The following is a 21,310-nucleotide window of genomic DNA, read 5'->3' as shown; positions in this document are numbered from 1 at the left end:
ATGGAGTCCCGTCAGGACTCTTTAATCAGTCACAGGTTTTATCAGCAACCAGTAATGTTAACGTCAAACAATTATGTGGTTCCTCATGCGCGCGAGTGGATTTTCCCTCGCGTGAGCGATGCTATGAATTTAACCTTGAGTCAGAAATTCTGTCAGCCTACTATGAGCCCGGGTCAAGGGACAAGCATAAAGGCCTTAGAGCAGGTATTAAACGTAAAAGTTCCTCTCCTGTCAGGGGAGAATGCTTTAGTTGTGGGCGAGTCTGTTTATCAGTCGAATCGCTTTGCTCTTCCTGTTGCTCTATCGAGCGAAAACCGAACGCTTCCGGTTTCACCGGATACGGATTCGCTAGCTCCCCGCTTCCGGTCCGGCCGCAAAAAAGCTCCGCTAGTCAAGCGGTACAATCAGAAGGTGTTCCCGCCTTGCGGCCTATTGAACCCCTGCGCTCCGCATCCGGGTGTTCCGGATACGGATACGCAGGTTCCCCACTTCCGGTCCCGCCGCAAAATAGCTCCGCTAGTCAAGCGGTACAACCAGAAGGTGTTTCCGCCATGCGGCCTATTGAACCCTTGCGCTCCGCATCCGGTCGTTCCGGATACGGATACGCAGGTTCCCCACTTCCGGTCCGGCCGCCAAAAAGCTCCGCCGTCACGGAAGCACAGTGGTGGGGTTTCTCTCGCTCAAAACACGCTAGCACGCTGCGCGCGCCAGTGGAAGTTATGCAACCCGAGCCATTGGGTATTTCGAACGATAACCAGGGGTTACAGGTTACAGTTCGCAGACATACCCCCGCTTTCGAGCAGGGTTATTCATACCAGGGCGCGTGGTTTAAAAGCAAATCTTTTGAGAGAAGAGATCAGCTCCTTGCTAAGCAAGGGTGCTATAGTGGAGCTGGACAGGACCCAATCCCGCATGGGATTTTGGAGCCGTTATTTCCTGGTGCCCAAAAAGGGGGGGGGGCTACGTCCCATCCTGGACCTAAAGGCACTAAACGTGTACCTGAAGAAATACGTTTTCAGGATGCTAACTGTACCCACCATGTTACGGTCGGTCAGGCAAGGGGATTTCCACTGTTCAGTGGATCTGAAGGATGCTTATCAGCACGTCCAGATTTATCCCCCACACAGGAAATTCCTACGGTTCGCCTTCGAGGGTCGCCTGTACGAGTACACAGTACTCCCTTTCGGTCTGTCACTGAGCCCGAGGGTTTTCGTGAAAGTGACCGAAGCAGCCATCGCCCCGCTGAGACAGCAGGGCGTCAGGTTGGCGACGTACATCGACGATTGGATGATTTCAGCGAGCTCCGCCCACGAAGTGGCGCGTCACACACAAGTGGTTTTGGCTCACCTGAAGGCCTTAGGTTTCATAGTCAACCACGGCAAGAGCATGCTGACTCCAGCAAGTCGTCTTACATTCATTGGGGTCCTTCTGGACTCATCCGACATGTCGGCCCGTCTCTCAGAGGAGAGGGTGGACAGGTTTCGGGAATGTCTCGACTCCTTTCAAGTGGGCCAGGAGGTCACTTACAGGAGTTGCATGGTACTGACGGGAATGATGGCTTCCGCAGTACATCTGTTGCGTTTGGGCAGGTTTCATATGAGACCTTTTCAAAGATGGATGTTATCCCTCGGGATCCCGCCCTCCTTGAAGTACAAGAAGGTTACGGTTTCCCCTTCCTGCGCGATCGCCCTGTCTCCGTGGCTGGTGGAGGGGTTCCTCACCAGCGGAGTCTCGATTGGCGAGGTGGTTTCCCGCAAGTCGATCACGACAGACGCCAGTCTCAGTGGATGGGGAGCCACTTTCGAGGGGCGCACAGCGCAGGGGCTTTGGCCTCTGGAGATGAGGGGTCGTCACATCAACTATTTGGAGTTGATGGCTATACTCCTGGCGCTCAAGCATTTCGAGCCTTGGATTTTGCATTGTCACGTCCTGGTCAGGACAGACAATACGACGGCCATGTTTTATGTCAACAAACAGGGGGGCCTGTCGTCGTTGCCACTGGACCGTCTGGCTCGAGAATTGACGGTTTGGTGCTTGTCGCGCCTCAAGTCGATCAGGGCCTTACACGTCCCAGGTCTCCTCAACAGCGGAGCAGATCTCCTGTCCAGGGGAGGTTCTCGCTACGAGGATTGGTCTCTCCACCCCAGGGTGGCGAACCAGATTTTTCGCAAGTTCGGTCAGCCAGTGGCGGACCTGTTTGCGTCAGCGGAGAATACGAAGTGTCCGTTGTTCTTCGCGGTGAAGGGCAGTCCTCCCTTGGGGTTGGACGCCTTAGCGCACACGTGGCCGAGAGGTCTACTGTACGCGTTTCCCCCCTTCGACTTAATCCGACCCACTCTGGAGAGAGTCAGGAGGTTCGGTCTGGAGATGCTCCTGGTGGCTCCCTACAAGGGCACGTGGAGGTCGGCGATCGCCCCTCTCCTTTGCGAACCGGGTTGGCAGCTGCCTCAGTGCAGGGATCTGTTGAGTCAGGCCAGGGGGGAGATCTTCCACCAAGACCTGCAGGTCCTAGACCTGTGGGTTTGGCACGTGAAAGGTTAAACCTGCTGGCGGCTGGTTTTTCTTCTGAAGTGGTTGCTACCATTCAGAGTGCTAAGGCGCCTTCTACGAGGGCGTCTTATGATGGAAGGTGGAATGCCTTTGAGGACTGGTGTGAGTCGCGTGTTCCACCGGTGGTGGCCCATGTGGCGTCAGCCCAGGAAATTCTGGAATTTATGCAGGACCGCTTGAGAAGTGGTCTTGCATTTTCTACCCTTAGGGGGTATTTGGCGGCTATTAATGCCTGTCACCTGGGGGTGGCGGGCAAGGCACCTTCTAAAGTCCCGGAGGTCATCAAGTTCATGCAAGGAGTTGAACGTTTGAGGCCGGTGACTAGGTCTTTGTTCCCAGTTTGGGATCTGCAGGTGGTTCTAGGGGGCCTATGTCGGGCTCCCTTTGAGCCGCTTGTAGGGATGCCTTTGAAACCTTTGAGTTTCAAGACGGCTCTTTTGCTGGCTTTGGCCACGGCTAAAAGAGTTGGTGACCTGCAAGCTCTCTCGGTGTCTGCGGAGTGCATGCAGTTTATGAACAATGATCTCAAGGTGTTGCTCAAGCCTCATCTTAAGTTTGTTCCTAAGAACATGGTGGTTCCTAAGGAGCCTGTTGTTCTTCTGGCTTTTCATCCTCCTCCGTTTGTCTCGGTGGAGGATGAACGGCTGAATTGCCTTTGTCCTGTCAGGGCATTGAAGGCCTACTGTGACAGGACTGCTGGTTCTAGAGCTTCTTCTCAGCTCTTCGTGGAAATGGGCAATGTTCTTGTCAGAAAGCCGGTGTCTAGACCCACTCTTTCGAGGTGGATTGTGGATGCTATTAGGCTGGCTTACTCTAGTGCGGGTGTGGAAGTGCCAGCGGCACTTAAAGCCCATAGCACTAGAGGTGTGGCTACTTCGTGGGCACTGGCAAAGGGAGTCTCCGTTCAGGAGATTTGTGTTTCGGCGAATTGGTCTTCGCCTTCTACCTTTGCAGCCTACTATCACCTGGATATCGAATCCTCTTCGCTAGCGCATTCGGTTCTGGGTGCAGTTGCCTCCTCTACGTCATAGAGGAGTCGGATCTTCCCCTCCCACAGGTGGGCATGTAGCCACCTGGGGTATTTTGGGGGGGACCCTGTGTTTTCCTTATATAGTGTGTCTTACTTATAAGGCGGACTTGTCCTTTTCATTTAGTTGAATGAGGCGGACTTCGGTCTGTCAGGGTCTCTCCTTATTTTCTCATGCCTTCACACCCAGGTCCGGTGGGCCTGGGACCTTCTGGGTGATGGGTCACGCCCGTTTGGGCTGTGCTCACCCGTATGAGGGGTGTGTGGGGGTATGAGAGTAGGTTGTGGCTTAGAGGGGAGTTTAAGGATCCCAAGTGGGAGGTCATCCTGGAATATTGACAGTAAACGGTAGGTTCCGTACGGAACCATTGTTTACTTAGATATGGAAGGATGACCTCCCACGTAATGCCCCTCTGTTTCACTGAATGTGGCAGAGAGTGGTATTAAGAGGATGTTACTTCCGCCTCCGGGGGCTTATATAGCCTGGAGGCGGGTCACTCCGGTTTGAGTGACAGGCCCTTCCTACCTACGTTAGTACGGGAGCTGAAGTAGTTTCTCTGAATGATCGCCAGGGGGCGTCATTACCCAAGTGGGAGGTCATCCTTCCATATCTAAGTAAACAATGGTTCCGTACGGAACCTACCGTTCTGTATCGTTTTTACAGTTTTTTTTTGCTGATTGCATAATGTATTGGACACTACTTTTTTTCCCCCACAGATGACAGATGTGAAAATAACATGAGAAATATGCATAGGCCATTTGAATGTCTGACATGCAACAAGCTGCTGTAAGGACTGTCTTTAAAGATAGTCAAACCATTATTGAATTTGTTAGTGTATTTCACACGCTCATATTGTTATGAGGTTGCAGGGGGTTTTAATTTCATTCATAAACATGAAGACATGAACAGTGTTGCAATACAAAAAACCTGGTCTACTGTAAGAGACACCTCTCTCCTCGGCAAGAAAGCTTATAAATCGTCTTCCAAAATGACAGAACTCAATAACATTCCGGGTCACGACTGGAAGACTGGGTGTCTTCTGTAACAGCAAGAGGAATGTTTTTTTTTTCTTCTTTTTTGTAAGATTTTTTGGGAGGCAATTCTTGTTTTTTTTAGATTGTAGAGTGTAAAGAGACATGAAAACAAGGGAGAGACAGCCGCTGACGCCCGCGTCCGCGTCCAAACAAGGTCATAAAGAAGAGACGTGCAGTGAGACATGCCGGGAATCGGATTCAAACTCGTGTTCTTGCGACTCACGGGGAGAATGTGGTTCAGCCACTAAGTGGCTGAACCACCAAACCCCCCCAGCAGGAGGAATGTTGATGAGAGACCAGCAGGTCGTGATTGGTGCCCTGACAACAATAGACTGATTGGCTACATACCTCCCCTGTCATCACTGTCATCGCTGCTGCTTCCTCTTTCTGTCACAAGCAAACACACGCACGCATACACACACACACGCACGCACGCACGCACGCACGCACGCACGCACGCACGCACGCACGCACACACACACACACACACACACACGCTATGACAGGCATCTGTTAGCTCTGATGAGTCGCCATGGGAACCGAGTGCCAGTCGATGTGGCACCTTGACAGGAAATACTGGCAAATGTTGACTCGTGATGAAGGATGTGGTCCAGTTGAAATGAACAACATGCTGCTGCTGTGCATGACGGGCAGCTGTCATTATCTGTTTGAGCATCATAATTAACAATTGATTTTTTTGCTGTGTAGGTGATGTGGGAACAATGTGCTGTGTGTGTGTGTGTGTGTGTGTGTGTGTGTGTGTGTGTGTGTGTGTGTGTGTGTGTGTGCGTGTGCGTGTGCGTGCGTGCGTGCGCGCGCGCTTAGTTGTGGTGAGAGCACGCGTGAGTGTGCTGTCTGTACATTCCTTGGAACAGGGGTCACCACACTTTTTTACTATCTTTCTGAGGGGAAAAAAATGTAATCATCAGGAATTGTCATTCACTATTTTCATAGGTACTGATTGCTGATTGAATATTTTCCCATTTTGCCAGCCTCAATAGTTGGTTTGCTATGCCAGTGGTTCTCAACCTGTGGGTCGGGTCCCCAGATGATTAGCTTAATGTAAAACATTGTTTTCTCACTCAACAGTAAACAGACCAACATACAGTATAAGTGTGTAAGGGGTACATGCACATTTCTAAAGTGACAATTTAAAGGTGATACACCATGCATTTAAAAAGTATTTATGTCATATTGTTTATGTCCCAAAAACGTTTTTCAAAAGGTTTGAGGCTAAATTACCACTCCTGAATAGAGAGCCTCTCTCATTTTTGAATGGCTCTCAGAGCATTTCAGCTGCAGTACCACCTTTGGCCTGAACTGCGCCACCCCCCCCAAAATCCTTTTGAAAAAAAATTTTTTTTGAAAAAAAATTTTTTTTTGAAAAAAAATTTTTTTTTGAAAAAAAATTTTTTTTTGAAAAAAATATATATATATTTTTTTGTGATGACGTCACAATCGGCAGATGACGTCACAATCGGCAGCAAATCTGAACAGCCTGTTTTGAGAACCTGTGGGATACTTTTAACCTTCGCCTTCTCAAAACCAGAGAAAGACACATCGGTCTGAAATGGGACTTTGTGAGGATAGAAGGTGCTAGTGGGACCCCAAAAAAAGGTTTTAAAATAGGAAAATTGAAATTTCACGGTGTATCACCTTTAACTCTCCTACTGCCAGATCATTTATTTATTTATTGGGTCTGGCGCCATCAAAAAGCGGCTTACCTTTGCGACGTTATAGTAGATAGACAGACAGACATTTATTTATTTATTTTTATTTTTTTTGGTTGTGCAATAGTGCACTTTGGTCTGCCAGGCAGCAGAGGGCGGCGTCATGCGAGAATGAATGTGAATTTGCCTGTTATGTGTTGAAGAAGAAGAAGACCAGTCACTGGCCACAGAGCCTTACAGCCGGAGGAAATCAACAAGGAAGTGAATTGTTCTCCGTTGATCTAACGCATAATGGATTTTTTACACCATCACCGCGGAAAATGTGTTTACAGTAGACGGCCGCGCGACCCCTCATCAGCTTACAGTCATCAGACGAACGAACCGAACGAGCGCCGTATTGGCATCGAGGTTCTGTAAAAAATGGGGCGAACGTTAACGTTCAAAGCGTGGGAAGAGTTAAGGACTTTTTAAAAATGACAAATTAAACATGGGCCAAATGGTAGCCGATCTACATGCTCACAACGCGAGGTGTTGTGGCGTTGTGAGCATGTAGATCTGCTATTTTCACAATAGAACCGTGTTATACAAAATGTAATTCCTCATCACTTAGTGCTTGTCAGAGTGGGGGGTCCCCAGTTAAAATATGATTATTTTAGGGGTCGCGGCCTGAAAAGGTTGAGAACCACGGTGCTATTCTATGCTAATGTCGCAATAAACACCCACATTCATCTTGCTTTTAGACTGCTTAACTACAGTACCAACTAATGTTTTAGACCAGTGGTTCTCAAACCTTTTCCATCTGAAAAGGTTTCGTGCCAGGGACCCCAGAAGAGAAGATTTATGTAAAAATAATTCAACTAACTTTCCAAAGGTTTTCTCTAATTATTTCATGCTGTTTTTGAATATCCCACATATAAATGGATTAAGTGGTTAAAATTATTGTGAAGGTACTTTTACTGGGGACCCCCTTGAACCCCCCCCCCCCCCCCCCCCCTCACCAGGGACCCCTAGGGGTCACCGGACACCATTTTGAGAACCAACGTTTTAGGCTATTCAACAAGTCTGTAGATGATGGCTTTGGCTTCATATTATGATGCCTCTATAGCCTAGTTTGGGGGTCCATTTGAATCCTATTAAGATATCTGCAATAATAACATTTCAGAAAACACTTTAGCTAATTTGATAATCCTGCTTTTATGAAATACTCCCCAGATAATTGCTTAAGTGGTTGTTAAAAAGAATAAATGTTTCAGTTAAATCTACCACCAGGCTTCTGCTTAATTATATTTGTACACACATTGCTAAACATTGCAGCACTAATTAAAAAAGTTGCAATGCCATAGATTTGATCATACGTACAGTTCAATTTGAGTATTCAACAGTTGTAAGATCAGGAAGCACTTAATGTCAGATATACATACAGTACCTCAATGTTTTGTGTGCAGTTTGAGTGCATACAGTAGATTAGATCATTCTCATTTTCCCAAGTGTCTTAGCACTTCATCATTAATGAATGAAACACAGTGTAGAGTACGTCAGATGCGACCAAAATGTAATTGCGACCGTCAGGTCGCAGTTTAGTATCAAAACCTCCACCGGCCGTCCGTCCGTCCGTCCGTCACACGTCACACGTCACACCTTTGCCCTGCTCATATCTCCGCATCAGTATGACATCACACTGCTTGGTGTGTGCCGTCAGGGTCATTTGTGTACGGTGTGATGTCATACTGATGTCAGCAGTGTGATGTCATACTGATGTCAGCAGCTATGTCTCTATATATGGAGTTATATGTTGTTCGTGTCCAAATATGGGGCTTGTGAGGTCAGACTTAGTGAGATTCGTCGGTTATCTCCATATATGGAGGGAGAACCAGCTTATGAGCCGATGAGTTGTGTCAGAGTCGAGATCCTGCTTGCATCTTGTGTACGGTGTGATGTCATACTGATGTCAGCAGTGTGATGTCATACTGATGTCAGCAGCTATGTCTCTATATATGGAGTTATATGTTGTTCGTGTCCAAATATGGGCTTGTGAGGTCAGACTTAGTGAGATTCGTCGGTTATCTCCATATATGGAGGGATGTGTTGGTTATCTCCATATCTGGATATTCAACCTTCAACGATTTTGACATCTTGTTACTAATCTGTCGGTAGATAATGCCGGTCTTATATAAGGGTCATTTGTGTACGGTGTGATGTCATACTGATGTCAGCAGTGTGACATTAGGGATTAGGGATTAGGGAGTCTTACTGGTTTGTAAGGTAAATATATGGAATGTCTCTTCCTGGCTCAGCCTCTAACGCAGGGGTCGGCAATAGTTTTTGGTCGGGCCAAAACTGGCCCGCCGGATCATCCACAGGTGGAGGCACAGCCCATCAGACCTATCATAGCAGCACACGACACGTTCCAGCTAGTGTGGTTTTGTGGAACAGCAATGAGCCAAACAAGAAAACGCAGCACACGTGCTGTTGTCACATAGACTGTTGCTGCTTTTTTACGAAGTTGAATTTTCAATATGGTAGGATGGTTGTTGTAGCATTGGGTGCTACCTCAAGCTACTGAGTGCTCACAAGACAAGATGACAACGCACAATCAATGGAGGAAAAAACCTGGTCAAATGCGACTGTTTGGCAATATCTCTGTTTTAAACCCAATGCTTCAACACATCGACAAGACGTTGTGTTATCTAAGCCTGTTAATATTACAGTATGCGATGCGCTTGTATTCTTTTTATCTTTTTTTCTTTTCTTTTTATCACAGATGCCTATGTCTTGTAAGGCAGTCTGTCTTGGAGTTCCATTGTTTAACTATGCATTTCTTAAATTGGCCTTTCATTATATGTTTTGGCCCGCCATCTAATGCCTTAGAGGCCAAATCTAATTGCCGACCTCTGCTCTAACGTATTCAAACCTCAGTGACACCCTTGTCTTGGACCAGCTCTATAACACTATGAGCTCCACCAGTCCCATAGTTTAAACCCACTGATCGAACATTGATCCTACTGTAGTTGAGACTGACTGTCATGACTGACTGTCTGTCCGCCTGCCCGTCCGTCCACCCGTTTCTCTCTCCATCTGCCAGCCTCTCTTTTTCCTTCTCTCTCTCTTTGTCCCGTTTCTGTTTCCGATGCTCTCTTTCCCTCTCTGTTGTGTCCTCTTCTCATACATTCATGCATAGTGTATGTTTTATGTTATTCATCTCCCAAACCACAGTGCCTGACTGCGCCTCTGCTTCTACTGGGGGATTCCTCCTCCCAGAGAGATCCAGTAAAGAATGAGATGTCTATCTTATTCTCTCTCTCTCCCTCTCTTCCTCATCCTCCTCTAGCCTCGCTCACTTGCGTGTGTGTGTGTGTGTGTGTGTGTGTGTGTGTGTGTGTGTGTGTGCGTGTGTGTGTGTGTGCGCGTGCGCGTGCGTGCGTGCATTCTCTCCAGGCTGTTTATGCAGTTCAGGTGTTTCCATCCTTTCCCTACAGCTTCCGCTGCTTCCCACCGGCCACAGACACAGGAGACCCCACATCTCATTACTGCTGCTGGGAACTGTGTGTGTGTGTGTGTGTGTGTGTGTGTGTGTGTGTGTGTGTGTGTGTGTGTGTGTGTGTGTGTGTGTGTGTGTGTGTGTGTGTGTGTGTGTGTGTGTGTGTGTGTGTGTGTGTGTGTGTGTGTGTGTGTGTGTGTGTGTGTGTGTGTGTGTTCATGTGGACATTGTACCTTGGGAAAGAGTATGTATTCTTGTATTGCGAGTGGGAATGGGAATGTGTGTGCGTGTGACAGAGAGGAAAGAGAAAGTATGCATGTTTGCATCTGTTTTTTTTCTGAACTCTGTTCCCATTTTATGTAAGCAAGAGAAAATGCACCCTTTGTGTGTGAGTGTGTGTTCAGTAATGAGCACGTTTTAGCGAGCGCATGGCCATGGATGTTACTGTAAGTACTGCTTCCAGATGGTCATGCCATGGTCGTCTGTGTGTCTATGTGTGTATGAGTATGTGCTCTAGCCTCTAGGGATATAAGGATGCAACGCGATGATACAAATACGTGACAATCGAAAAATCTGTGACATGAACAATGTATTACCATACTTTTCGGCTTTTTTGGGCATGCGAAGGGTGCATATTAGGCTTTAGCAGTAATGTTGTGAATGCAGCAGTGCACTGTCTGTACAGTTTAAATTATTTGTCAGTGAATAAATGCACCTACTGTTAGAGATTTCTCTGATCTGGGGGAGCGGCATGTCCATACTCGGAGGGTGCCCCATAATCAGCTCAAAACACGCTGGATTTCTTTTGGGGCTGTACCTAAGTTTTGTTTTGTGAAGATTTATGGGAACCAGTCATGTTGCTGTAATGACCATATAGCTACCATTTTTGGTCCGTCTCCACCTTAAGTGCCCATGTATGCCATATCAGCCCGTTCTCACTCCCATTTCTACACCCTCCTGACACACTTCGGACTCACTTTCGGCATCACCCGTGCAGACGCGTTGGGACGCTTTCAGCGTCATTCCGAGAGACGCGGAGGGAGAGTCTTAGTGTGCATGCACCGACACATGTCTCCTCGAACATGTATCTACCGTCAGTGGGACGCGAACCACCGCCTTCAGTGATCGTAACCATGCTGCCCTACCGACTGAGCTAGCAATCCTGGCTGACAAAGCCACTTTTTTGTGCTTTTATCTTTGACAACGTGGATTCTAACACAACGCAGAGGATTTTAACGCAACGTGGAGGTAACGTGTCCGACCACCTAAACTATGCCTAACCTTAACCCAAACCCTAAACCTAACCTCAGTAAAACTTCGGGAATGACTTTTTTTTCCTTCTTCTTAGACCACTGGGCTTACCCAAAGCGTCCCCAACTTGAAGCAGTAGGCATACCCAAAGCGTCGCCTCTAGTGACGCAGTTGGCCATATATACTGTAGTGTGGATAATCTGGTAATTACAGTATGAGGACAAGACATTTAAAGGAAGGGAACTGTGAATGATTGGACTGGAAGATGGAACTGATTGATGAAATTGAGGACTATCACGTACAGGTGCGCTGTCAAATCCTCAGTGTTCATTTAAAGCAGAGAGATAAATTCGGTTCAATTAACAGTTTTAAATTGTGATTTTACTGTGTGGTGTAACAGACACCTTAACTCATTTGTCATCTGCCACATGGCGAGCTTGACAAGTTATTGCCAATGGTCCAGGCTGCCACGTGATGAGTCCCTTATTTTGACACTGGATGGCGCTGTTCGCTAGCCTATATGGGTCACCACTTATTTCCATAGTACCAGGAAGGTCACTTGATACCGTAACCAGCACAATAAAAAAATAGAAAATAAAAATATCAAAGGTTAGTGAAAAACACTCAGAAAGCGTGGCAGGGAACAACCAAAGACGGAAAACTATTCTGTCAGTAAATTAGTTGAATAATGTCTTCCTTGCCCTGGAGCCCCCCCCCCCCCCACGACACACACACACACACACACACACACACACACACACACACACACACACACACACACACACCGTCTTTTCCTCTCAATCCTTCACTTACTACCCTCATCTGCTCTCCCATCCCACGCTGCCTGTCCTACTGTATGCTGCGTCTATACATTATATCTGTAACCAATCAGACATGTGTGTGTATGTGCATACTGTAGTTATCTGGCTTATGGGTGACTTATAGACAAATCCCCAACGGGGGAAGTGTGTGTGTGTGTGTGTGTGTGTGTGTGTGTGTGCGTGCGTGCGTGTGTGTGTGCGTGCGTGCGTGCGTGCGTGCGTGCGTGCGTGCGTGCGTGTGCGAGGGCCAGCGGGGAACATGGCTATTATGAAGGCATTATCATAAATAGTGTTGAAACAGAACAGTGAGAGAGAGAGCGACAGCCCATGATCTTAAATCTCCCCATTGTCTGTGTGTATGGCAAAGGCAGATAAACGCTAGCCATTCAGCCTTTCACCAGCAACTACGAGGCGTTTGGGTGTTGGAGACCATATTTCAGTGTATGTTTTGTGTGTGCGTGTGTGCGTGTGTGCGTGTGTGTGTGTGTGTGTGTGTGTGTGTGTGTGTGTGTGTGTGTGTGTGTGTGTGTGTGTGTGTGCGCGTGCGTGCGCCTTTATGTGTGTTTGCTTCGGATTGTTTGTGCATGTTTTTTGCTTGTTATTTTATTCTGTTTCTGAGATAGCCTTGCTTTACGCTGTTCAGCGCTGTTCAGTCCGTGCTTATTGATAATCAATGCCTATACGCTCAACCTGATGATTTTTTTTTATGGAATATTTTATTATACAGCTTTTTAAGGGAATATTCATAAAGCCTCAGGAGACTTTATATTTCATTTGATCTACTGTAAGTGCCGCCAGCCAGAAATAGAAAGCGAGAAGAACAAGAAAAAAAAAAGAAAAAAGTCTAATCTTAGAAATGCTGAATCACTACCAGGTCAGCTGAGTTGATGAAAAGCTGCACCGCTGCTGTACCGTTTCAAGCAAGGTTGGGGTGACCCTATACAGCCTTTCCCATAGAGTATATATAAAATAGAGAGCGTAGAGCCCCGCCCCCACTATCATTTCAATGCAAGTGCTCAGTGGCGTTTTGAAGCAACGGCTACGTGCTAGCATGTAGCTAATCCAGGTGCATTCTGGGGGAAAGTGGTCTCTAATCCAGGTGCATTCTGGGGGAAAGTGGTCTCTACCTAGCTACATGCTAGCGTTCATGTTTTTTTTAGGATGCAGTTCCAACTTTGGCCACCATCGGGGTTGCTTCAAGTCTAGCCCTGGGTTCTGGGGGCTTGGCCTTTCCCAAGTCTTTCATTGTGTCCTTAAGTGCATTTGCCTTAGTTAGGTGCTCTGTGAATGGCCCACCATGCTGGAGAGCCACGGACCAATCGGATGGACAGAGAGCTGGACGCCATCAGCCAGTCATTTGTCAGGAGTCACACACTAGATTTGCATAGGGTTGCACGGTATGGGATATGTGTTTGTGTGTGTGCGTGCAGGCACATGTGCTCGTGCATGCGTACGTGGGTGTTTGTCGTTTCCACTGTACCATACTTGGAAACCTTTAGAAAAAGAAAATCAAGGTCATTGTCCTTTGGATCTAGGGTTGCTGTAACTTTGGACTCAGAGTGGAGATGCTTTCGAGGAGAGACGCACCATGCAGCCGCTCATGTAGAGAGAAGGAATGAGGGATGCACAGAGTGAGGCAAGAAGGATCAGAGGGGGAAAAGAAAGAGACTGACAGAAGAGAGCGTTTGAACCTTGCAGGCTTCAGAGTGAGCCTCACCTCACCTTTTCAAGCTGGGTGTTACCGTGTGCTGGTTGAGAAGTTGGATATAAGTATGAAGTGAACTAGTGCTTTAGCCAAAGTATTATGAGCCAAGTGTGACAGCCAGAAAGCTATAGCGTGTATCTCACAGTGCTGTGAAGTGTGGAGCCTATAGCGGGGTCACAGAATGTCAGCTTAGATAGGAGTCAGAGTGCATGCATTCGTGTGTGCGTGCGTGCGTGTGTGTGAGTGAACTGAACTCGTCAGTCACACCTTTGTAGCTTCTTATTGATTGGCCCAAAGCAGAGGACTAGAGACAGAGAGAGAGAGTTGAAAACTGCCTGGGGTAAGAGAAGGGGCAAAGCAAAGCAGAGAAAATTAGTGTGAGAGGGCAAAATAATACAAAAAACTAGGGTGAAGAGAGTGTCAGAGAGTAAAAAAACAGTCAAAAGGGTGCATGATCAGAGAGAGAGAGAGAGAGAGAGAGGGAGAGAGAGAGAGAGAGAGAGACTAAGAGGAGAGATGAAAGGGTTGGGAGAAGGATTTGGCATGGCGGGTTGATAGATAAAGGAAGAGGGGAAGTGAAGTTCACGGCAGGAGGAAAATTGTCATTTTATTTCCATAATTATCTTGTGAACTTTATTTCCACCCTGCGTTTTTTCTTTTTCTTTCTTTTCTTTCTTATACTTCTTTCAGCCCTCAATCTCTCCCCCTGCTGTCTTACAGTCCTATATGTTCATCTCTCTCTCTCTCTCTCTCTCTCTCTCTCTCTCTCTCTCTCTCTCTCTCTCTCTGCCTCTCTCTGTCTCTTCCTCGATTTTACACACACACACACACACACACACACACACACACACACACACACACACACACACACACACACACACACACACACACACACAGACTGTCTTTCGTCCTGGGTGGGTGTCTCCCAGGTCTACATGTTGCAGCAGCATTAGGTGAGCATCACAAAATAAATGTATTTTTTTTTCACCTCAAACTTAATATTAGCAGGTTGGTCTCTCACTAAACGGTCCATGCACACAGTCCGATGTTACTTTTTATTGGTCAATCAGATTTAACACATCCAAAAGACGCAGCGATCGACCTGTGTTGGATTTTATAAAGCAAAAAGGATGCACCGTCACAGCCACTCGTCTGATGGTCATTTCAGATCCAAGAGGTCATAGAGAGACACGTGCTTGTTTAAAGTTTCCTTCATCCATAAAATCGGACTGGGTGAAAGCGGCTGAAGACACGCACGCACACACACACACACACACACACACACACACACACACACACACACACACACACACACACACACACACACACACACACACACACACACACACATACACACACACACACACACACACACACACACACACACACACACACACACCTAAACACGCAGCACAAATGCCAAGACGAAATCCTCTCTTTTAAAGACAATATTAAGACACTACAAAAAGCAGGAAACAAGAGTGAAACACGGTAACAAATAAATATGTTGTCCCTGAAATACATGTTACAGAAAAAAACATACTACTACCTTGACCAGAGATACATTATTATTATCCCACTGTCTGCTTCTCTCCTTCTGACAGGGTCTGTCACATACGCACACGCACGCACGCACTCACACACACACACACACACACACACACACACACACACACACACACACACACACACACACACACACACACACACAGACGGACAGATGGACAGACGGACCGAGACACAGATAGATGGGGAGTGAAAGCGTGCCGTCTATATGACAGTTGTAACTGTGGAAGGCAAATTAAAGAGGCAGTGAAGAGCTTTCAGAGAGCCCTTTAATTGGCCATCCGTTTATCACCGCCGGCAACCCAGCCAAGGCACGTTCTGTTGTTGTGTCGGACGTGCTTGTCTTGGTGGCAAGCATGCACACGAGAGAGAGAGAGAGAGAGAGAGAGAGAGAGAGAGAGAGAGGGGGGGGGGGGGGGGTGTTAGAAAGAGAAAGATGATGGGGTCGGGATAAGAAAGGGAGAGAGAGACATTTCCAATAGGAGAATTGGCGCTTTTATGTTGTATAAAACTAATGACAATAAAACAAGAAATATCACAGTCCTTTTATACCAGCTTGCAGCCTTGTGGACTAGCCCTGCTGAGGTGGTGACGTCACCCAGATTCAGGAGAAAGATTCTGGAGATTTCGCGTTACTTTCTTCTCATTGGCTGGCCCAAGAACGCTGCTCCCTCATTGGCTAAAGGCCCAGCCAATGAGTAACACGAAATGATGTATCATGTAACATGATATAAGAAATTACAAAAGTCATTATATATTGGTCACCCTATGGGGCCAGACAATGAGGAGAAAGTAGCGTAATCTTCAGATTTTTTGCCAAATATGGCTAATGACGAAATGGCATAGGTTGGCTGACGATCTGTAGACCAGCTTTGCAAGCTGGTAAAAAGTATGTAGTATATCAATGTGCGTTCGTGCATGCGTGTGTATGAATGTGCGTGTGCGTGTGTACAGTATTATCCACATTCTTATATCACCCATGAGGGATGTGGGGGAACATACAATAAAAAGCATGAGCGCTCCCATTCTTTTCATCATCTTAGACCAGCAAGATCAAATTGAATCTAATTGGCACAATTAAAGTGAAATTGGACCAGAAGAATGTATTGAACCGGTTATCTGTTGTAATTAGACTGTAATGCGCCTATTGTTATCTTTACATGTCTCCAGGATGGACTCACAATGGCACTGCACACAGACCTGAACATGTGGCTGGCATAACTGTTCTACTGTTTGTAATGTTCTGTATTGGCCATGGTCTTAATCTTACACTATAAAGCAGGGGTTCTACATTGAAGGACCCCCTAGACCCCCATCTGAAAATATTAAACATACAAGATTTATCTTGTTAAAATATTCAAAGACGTACACACATGCACACACAGGACAGGTCTCCCAGGACACGGCCCGTACACACAGTCCGATGTTACCTTTTATTGGTCAATCAGCTTTTAACACATCCAAAAGACGCAGCGATCGACCTGTGTTAGATTTTATAAAGCAAAAAGGATGCACCGTCACAGCCACTCGTCTGATGGTCATTTCAGATCCAAGAGGTCATAGAGAGACACGTGCTTGTGCATCTGAAAATATTAAACATACAAGATTTGTCTTGTTAAAATATTCAAAGATGTACACGCATGCACGCACACGCGCATACACAAACAAAAGGAGATCTACAGTACAAGTTCACAACGCGCTGAATCACGACACTACTGTATGTGAGCTTGTAGATCGTCTATTTTTAAGGGGGTTCCAGGACCTGTGTGTGTATTGTTCGTGCAACATAATAATGCATTGGTTTATATTGTGCATGCATCCCTGTATGTGTATATGTACAGCATTGTTTGTGCTGTGCTGTGTGCTTTGTTGACAGGTGGATATGGATTACATGATGTGTCCATAAGTATTATTTATTTGTGCTATCTTGACTCATGCATGTCTATTGCTTTACGGATACACATTCTTCTCTGCAGCATGTGTATACTTCTCTGTATAATGTTTGTGATATCTGCGTGTGCGTGCGTGTGCGTGTGGATTGATGAGACACAGGGCCCTATTATGATCCAGGTCTTATGCCTTATGCCTTAACTTCTTTACCTTTTTTTCACTATTTTGATTTTTTTTTAAATACTTCAAATGCTGATCTACATCTGCACGTTGTGAACTTGCAGATCAGCTATTTGAAATATTTAAAAAACAAAAACAAAATAGTAAAAAAAGGCAAAGAAGTTAAGGCATAAGGCATAAGACCTGGATCATATTCTGTGTTGTACTGTGGGCTATGCTTTAATTTGACGTCCGTTGGGATGACAGAGCAAAGTTAATGAGGGACCGCTCACATAGAGAAGACATCTTCACATGTCTTGTCCTGTCACCTGCTGTCTCCCACACTGTGTCCTTTGAAACATCTGACTGTTGTGATGTCCTCTCACTGCAAGACACTGTTACACATTGTGAACGGCACATAATACATTGCATTCAAACTAGTCACGAAGAGAACTTGTGATTGCCTTGCCACGTAGAGAGAATATTTCACTGTTTGTGTTTTGCATAAGGTTGTGCACGCACACACACATGCACGCACAGTGGTTAAATGGTGTTAACCACTTTCAACCCAGTGTCCCTATTTTGAGCATGTCAGACTTAGTATCCTATAATTGCCTCGATGGTGGGTCGACCGCAGACCGTGGACGTCATAAACGAGTCGAGTCGCGGGGGTTAATGCGACTCATCGACGAATCGTTTTATACTATATGTAAAAAAAAAATCAAGTGTTGCTTTAAACCACGACAACATAATACAATAAACATTAAGATGAACATTGTTTTAAGCCTTGAAATAGATCCATGAACTACCGTGAATATGAAATAATGAGACATGTTACCGGCGGACATTAATGACGATGAGATTGCGTCCAGCCTTGCGTAATTGTGAATCGTGGAGCAGAGTAGAAAGACGGGGATGATAATAATCCATCTCTATGACAACACAATTGCGTGTCGTTTATTATTTCCACAGGTTGTATTTTCTCAGAGTACTGCTGTATCAAAAAAGCTATGTTGCCGATCAAGTCGTCGCAGGTGAGTAGAATAACAACACGTCGACGTATTTCCTCTCAAAGCGGTTAACTTCAAAATAGGAGCTGCCTGCAGCTACAGTTACTTTAGGACCACGGACAGCAGCTAAAGCTACTTCAGGACCACGGACAGCAGCTGACTACTTCAGGACCACGGACAGCAGCTGACTACTTCAGGACCATGGACAGCAGCTGCAGTTACTTCAGGACCATGGACAGCACCTAACGCTACTTCAGGACCATGGACAGCAGCTACAGTTACTTCAGGACCATGGACAGCACCTAACGCTACTTCAGGACCATGGACAGCAGCTACAGTTACTTCAGGACCACGGACAGCACCTAACGCTACTTCAGGACCATGGACAGCAGCTACAGTTACTTCAGGACCATGGATAGCAGCTACAGTTACTTCAGGACCATGGACAGCAGCTACAGTTACTTCAGGACCATGGACAGCAGCTACAGTTACTTCAGGACCATGGACAGCAGCTACTGTAGCACCCGCAAACATCTCTGTGCTGTGTTCAGGGTCTCTCTCTCTCTCTATCTCTCTCTCTCTCTCTCTCTCTCTCTCTCTCTCTCTCTCTCTCTCTGAGAGATTTGTACTTTGTAATCCTATATTAATATTGCCTAGAGGCCAGGGTGGGATTTGCATGGCAAAAATCCTAATTAGTTACTTTAGTATTTGTTCAAGATTTGTCTTTTGTTGTTTGTTTTTCTTTTGTTTATTTCTTATTTTATTTTTTGTCAACCACATTGCTTTTGTTCCCGAAGTTCTTCCGATCCACACCAGCCTTTGTTCAGGGGACTGCAATCAGAACAGCCACATCAGGGACCATGCGTGGCCACAGGCAAACTGTTGTTCCAATCAGCATCAAACTTAACTCAAACACTGTTCAGGAGTCTGCCATGACACATGGTCACAACGCGGGCCATGACAGGCCCTCAGGGGCAAGTCAGGGTCCCCTGGGGGCTGCAGTCACCCCGTGGTTCCAATCCGCTTCTAAGTTGGCACAAACACCGTTCAGGGCTCTGCCATGACAATAGTCACACTAGGGGCCACGTGTGAACACATATGGGGTGCTACAGAAGTATTTAAATGGCCATAACTCGGTGACCATTGCTCTGATCAGCACGATATAGAACTGGAACTGAAGGGCTCATACTGGAAAATCATGTCCGCCAAAAAACAGAAAATGTTTCAATTTAATTTTACTACATTTTCAGAAATAGCAGATCTATACGCTCACAACACATCATGGCACATTGTGAGCTTGTAGATCAGCTATTTTTGCTGTTTGACATTAAGTATGGCCTTAGGAATTAAAGAGTGTTTTTCTGTCCATTCACCTCTCTTCTCTCTCTCCTGCAAGAGACGTTTTCAGTCTTCTCTCTCTCTCTCTCTCTCTCTCTCTCTCTCTCTGCGTGCATGCGTGGTGTGTGAGCGGAGGGTGGCGTGGAGTGGTGTGGAGTGCGAGGTTCTACGGAGCGAGTGAGCTTGTTTTTTCTATCTTTTCTCATGCTTTGCTGGGTTACTGCATAAAGTGATTGTTTCATTCTTTGTTTAGTTTTAAACTCCCGTGCGGTGCACGGCGCGGTGCGTCGCGGAGGCGGCCACTGTTTGTCGGCGGCGGCATGGAGTTTGAAACGTTGACGAGGAAACATGGTTTCAAGGTCTCACCTTTGTTTCCTTGCTCTGTGGAGGAATGCAGCGTAGCCGTTGCAAAGGTGGTCGGAGCAGCAAGTGTAAAATCCGCTGCCCGGATGAATGGTGGTGTGGTGATTTTTGTTGATGAGGTGGAGAAAGCAAACACAGTCGTTGTAAACGGCGTGGTGATAAAAGACACCTTCGTGTCTGTAACGCCTCTCGCTACACCTGCGACTAAAGTTTTACTGTCAAACATCCCGCCGTTCATAAGCGACCAGCTTATTGTTAAAGAGCTGGCCAGGTTTGGTAAAGTTGTGTCACCAGTAAAAAGGTTGGCTTCAGGGTGTAAATCACCCGAACTGAAGCATGTGGTGTCACACAGGAGAATGCTGTTCATGATTTTGAACGACAGGACACGAGAAATGAACATCACATTTAAGTTAACTGTAGATGGTTTTGACTACACCCTTTATGCCACTACAGATAAAATGAAATGTTTTGGCTGTGGAGAGGAAAGTCATTTGATTAGATCGTGCCCACAGCGGCCGCCCACTGCGGCCAGTGCAGGTGCGAGGGGGAAGAGGGGTGCTCCATGGGGGCGCCCTGCTACTGCAGGAGATGGTGAGGTTGTTGGACAGGGGGGTGAAGCTGAAGGGGGGAACGGTGATAATGGGCTGCAAGAGAAAGTTGGAGGAGAGGAGGTGGAGGGTGGTGGACCTGAAGCTGATCAGCCTACTGCTGATAAGGAAAATGTTTTGTTGAGCGCTAAAGAGGACAGTGGTCCCAGTACCAGCCAAGTGGAGGAGGGAGGGAGTGTTGAAAGTGGTGGGGCTGGAGTAGAGGGACAGCTAGCACTTGCTGATGTTGATATGGGAGGGGAGGAGGAGAATTTAAAGGTGGGGAGACAGAAAAGAAAGGCAAACTGTTCAGATGGGTCACAAGCCAATGATTCTGAATCAGAGTGTTGGGAAAATGATGATGAAGGGTGTTATGAGCTGTCGGAAATGAAGCAATTTCTACAGAAAACTAAAAATGAAAGGTTTTTGAAAATTGAAAAACATTTCCCTGGTAAACAGAAGTTTGTGAAATCAGCTAAATTAAATATGAAGAAAAAAGGAAAATTTGCTCTCACTGAGCAGGAGATTAGCAGATTGAAAAAAATGATTACAAAAGTTAGGCAAGAGTTGAACAATGACACTGAGAAACAGACAGCTTCCTAATTTTTTAGTCATGTACAAGGTTTGTTTGGTGCTTGTTTGGGGTTCCCTCTCTGTACCGAGCCCTCCTTTTCGCCTTGCTTTGCTTTTAATGGACATGAAGATTTTCTATTGGGTCTGTTGGACTGGACAATGCTGGAGAACGCTGCATGCCCATAGACTTCTGGTGTATGGAATAACCGCTGGTTGGTGGGGCCAGGATGGGCCTGTAATGCAGTCCAACCAGAAGCCACTCACAGTCACAGACTATGTGCCAAGGG

At 46.4% G+C, this 21,310-nt stretch overlaps 1 protein-coding gene across 1 annotated transcript in view; it reads left to right on the top strand.

Moving 5' to 3' along the window:
- Positions 1-21,310, top strand: part of LOC308292936 (histo-blood group ABO system transferase 2-like) — a gene marked incomplete at both ends in the record, with an annotated part of 63,525 nt that overhangs the window by 11,656 nt on the left and 30,559 nt on the right. The gene's annotated exons all lie outside the window — the stretch shown is intronic.

The sequence above is a fragment of the Nannobrachium achirus genome (genome assembly GCF_963921795.1).
Source record: "Nannobrachium achirus genome assembly, chromosome: 10".
NCBI lineage: Eukaryota > Metazoa > Chordata > Actinopteri > Myctophiformes > Myctophidae > Nannobrachium > Nannobrachium achirus.
This window is presented reverse-complemented; position numbering and strand designations above follow the sequence as displayed.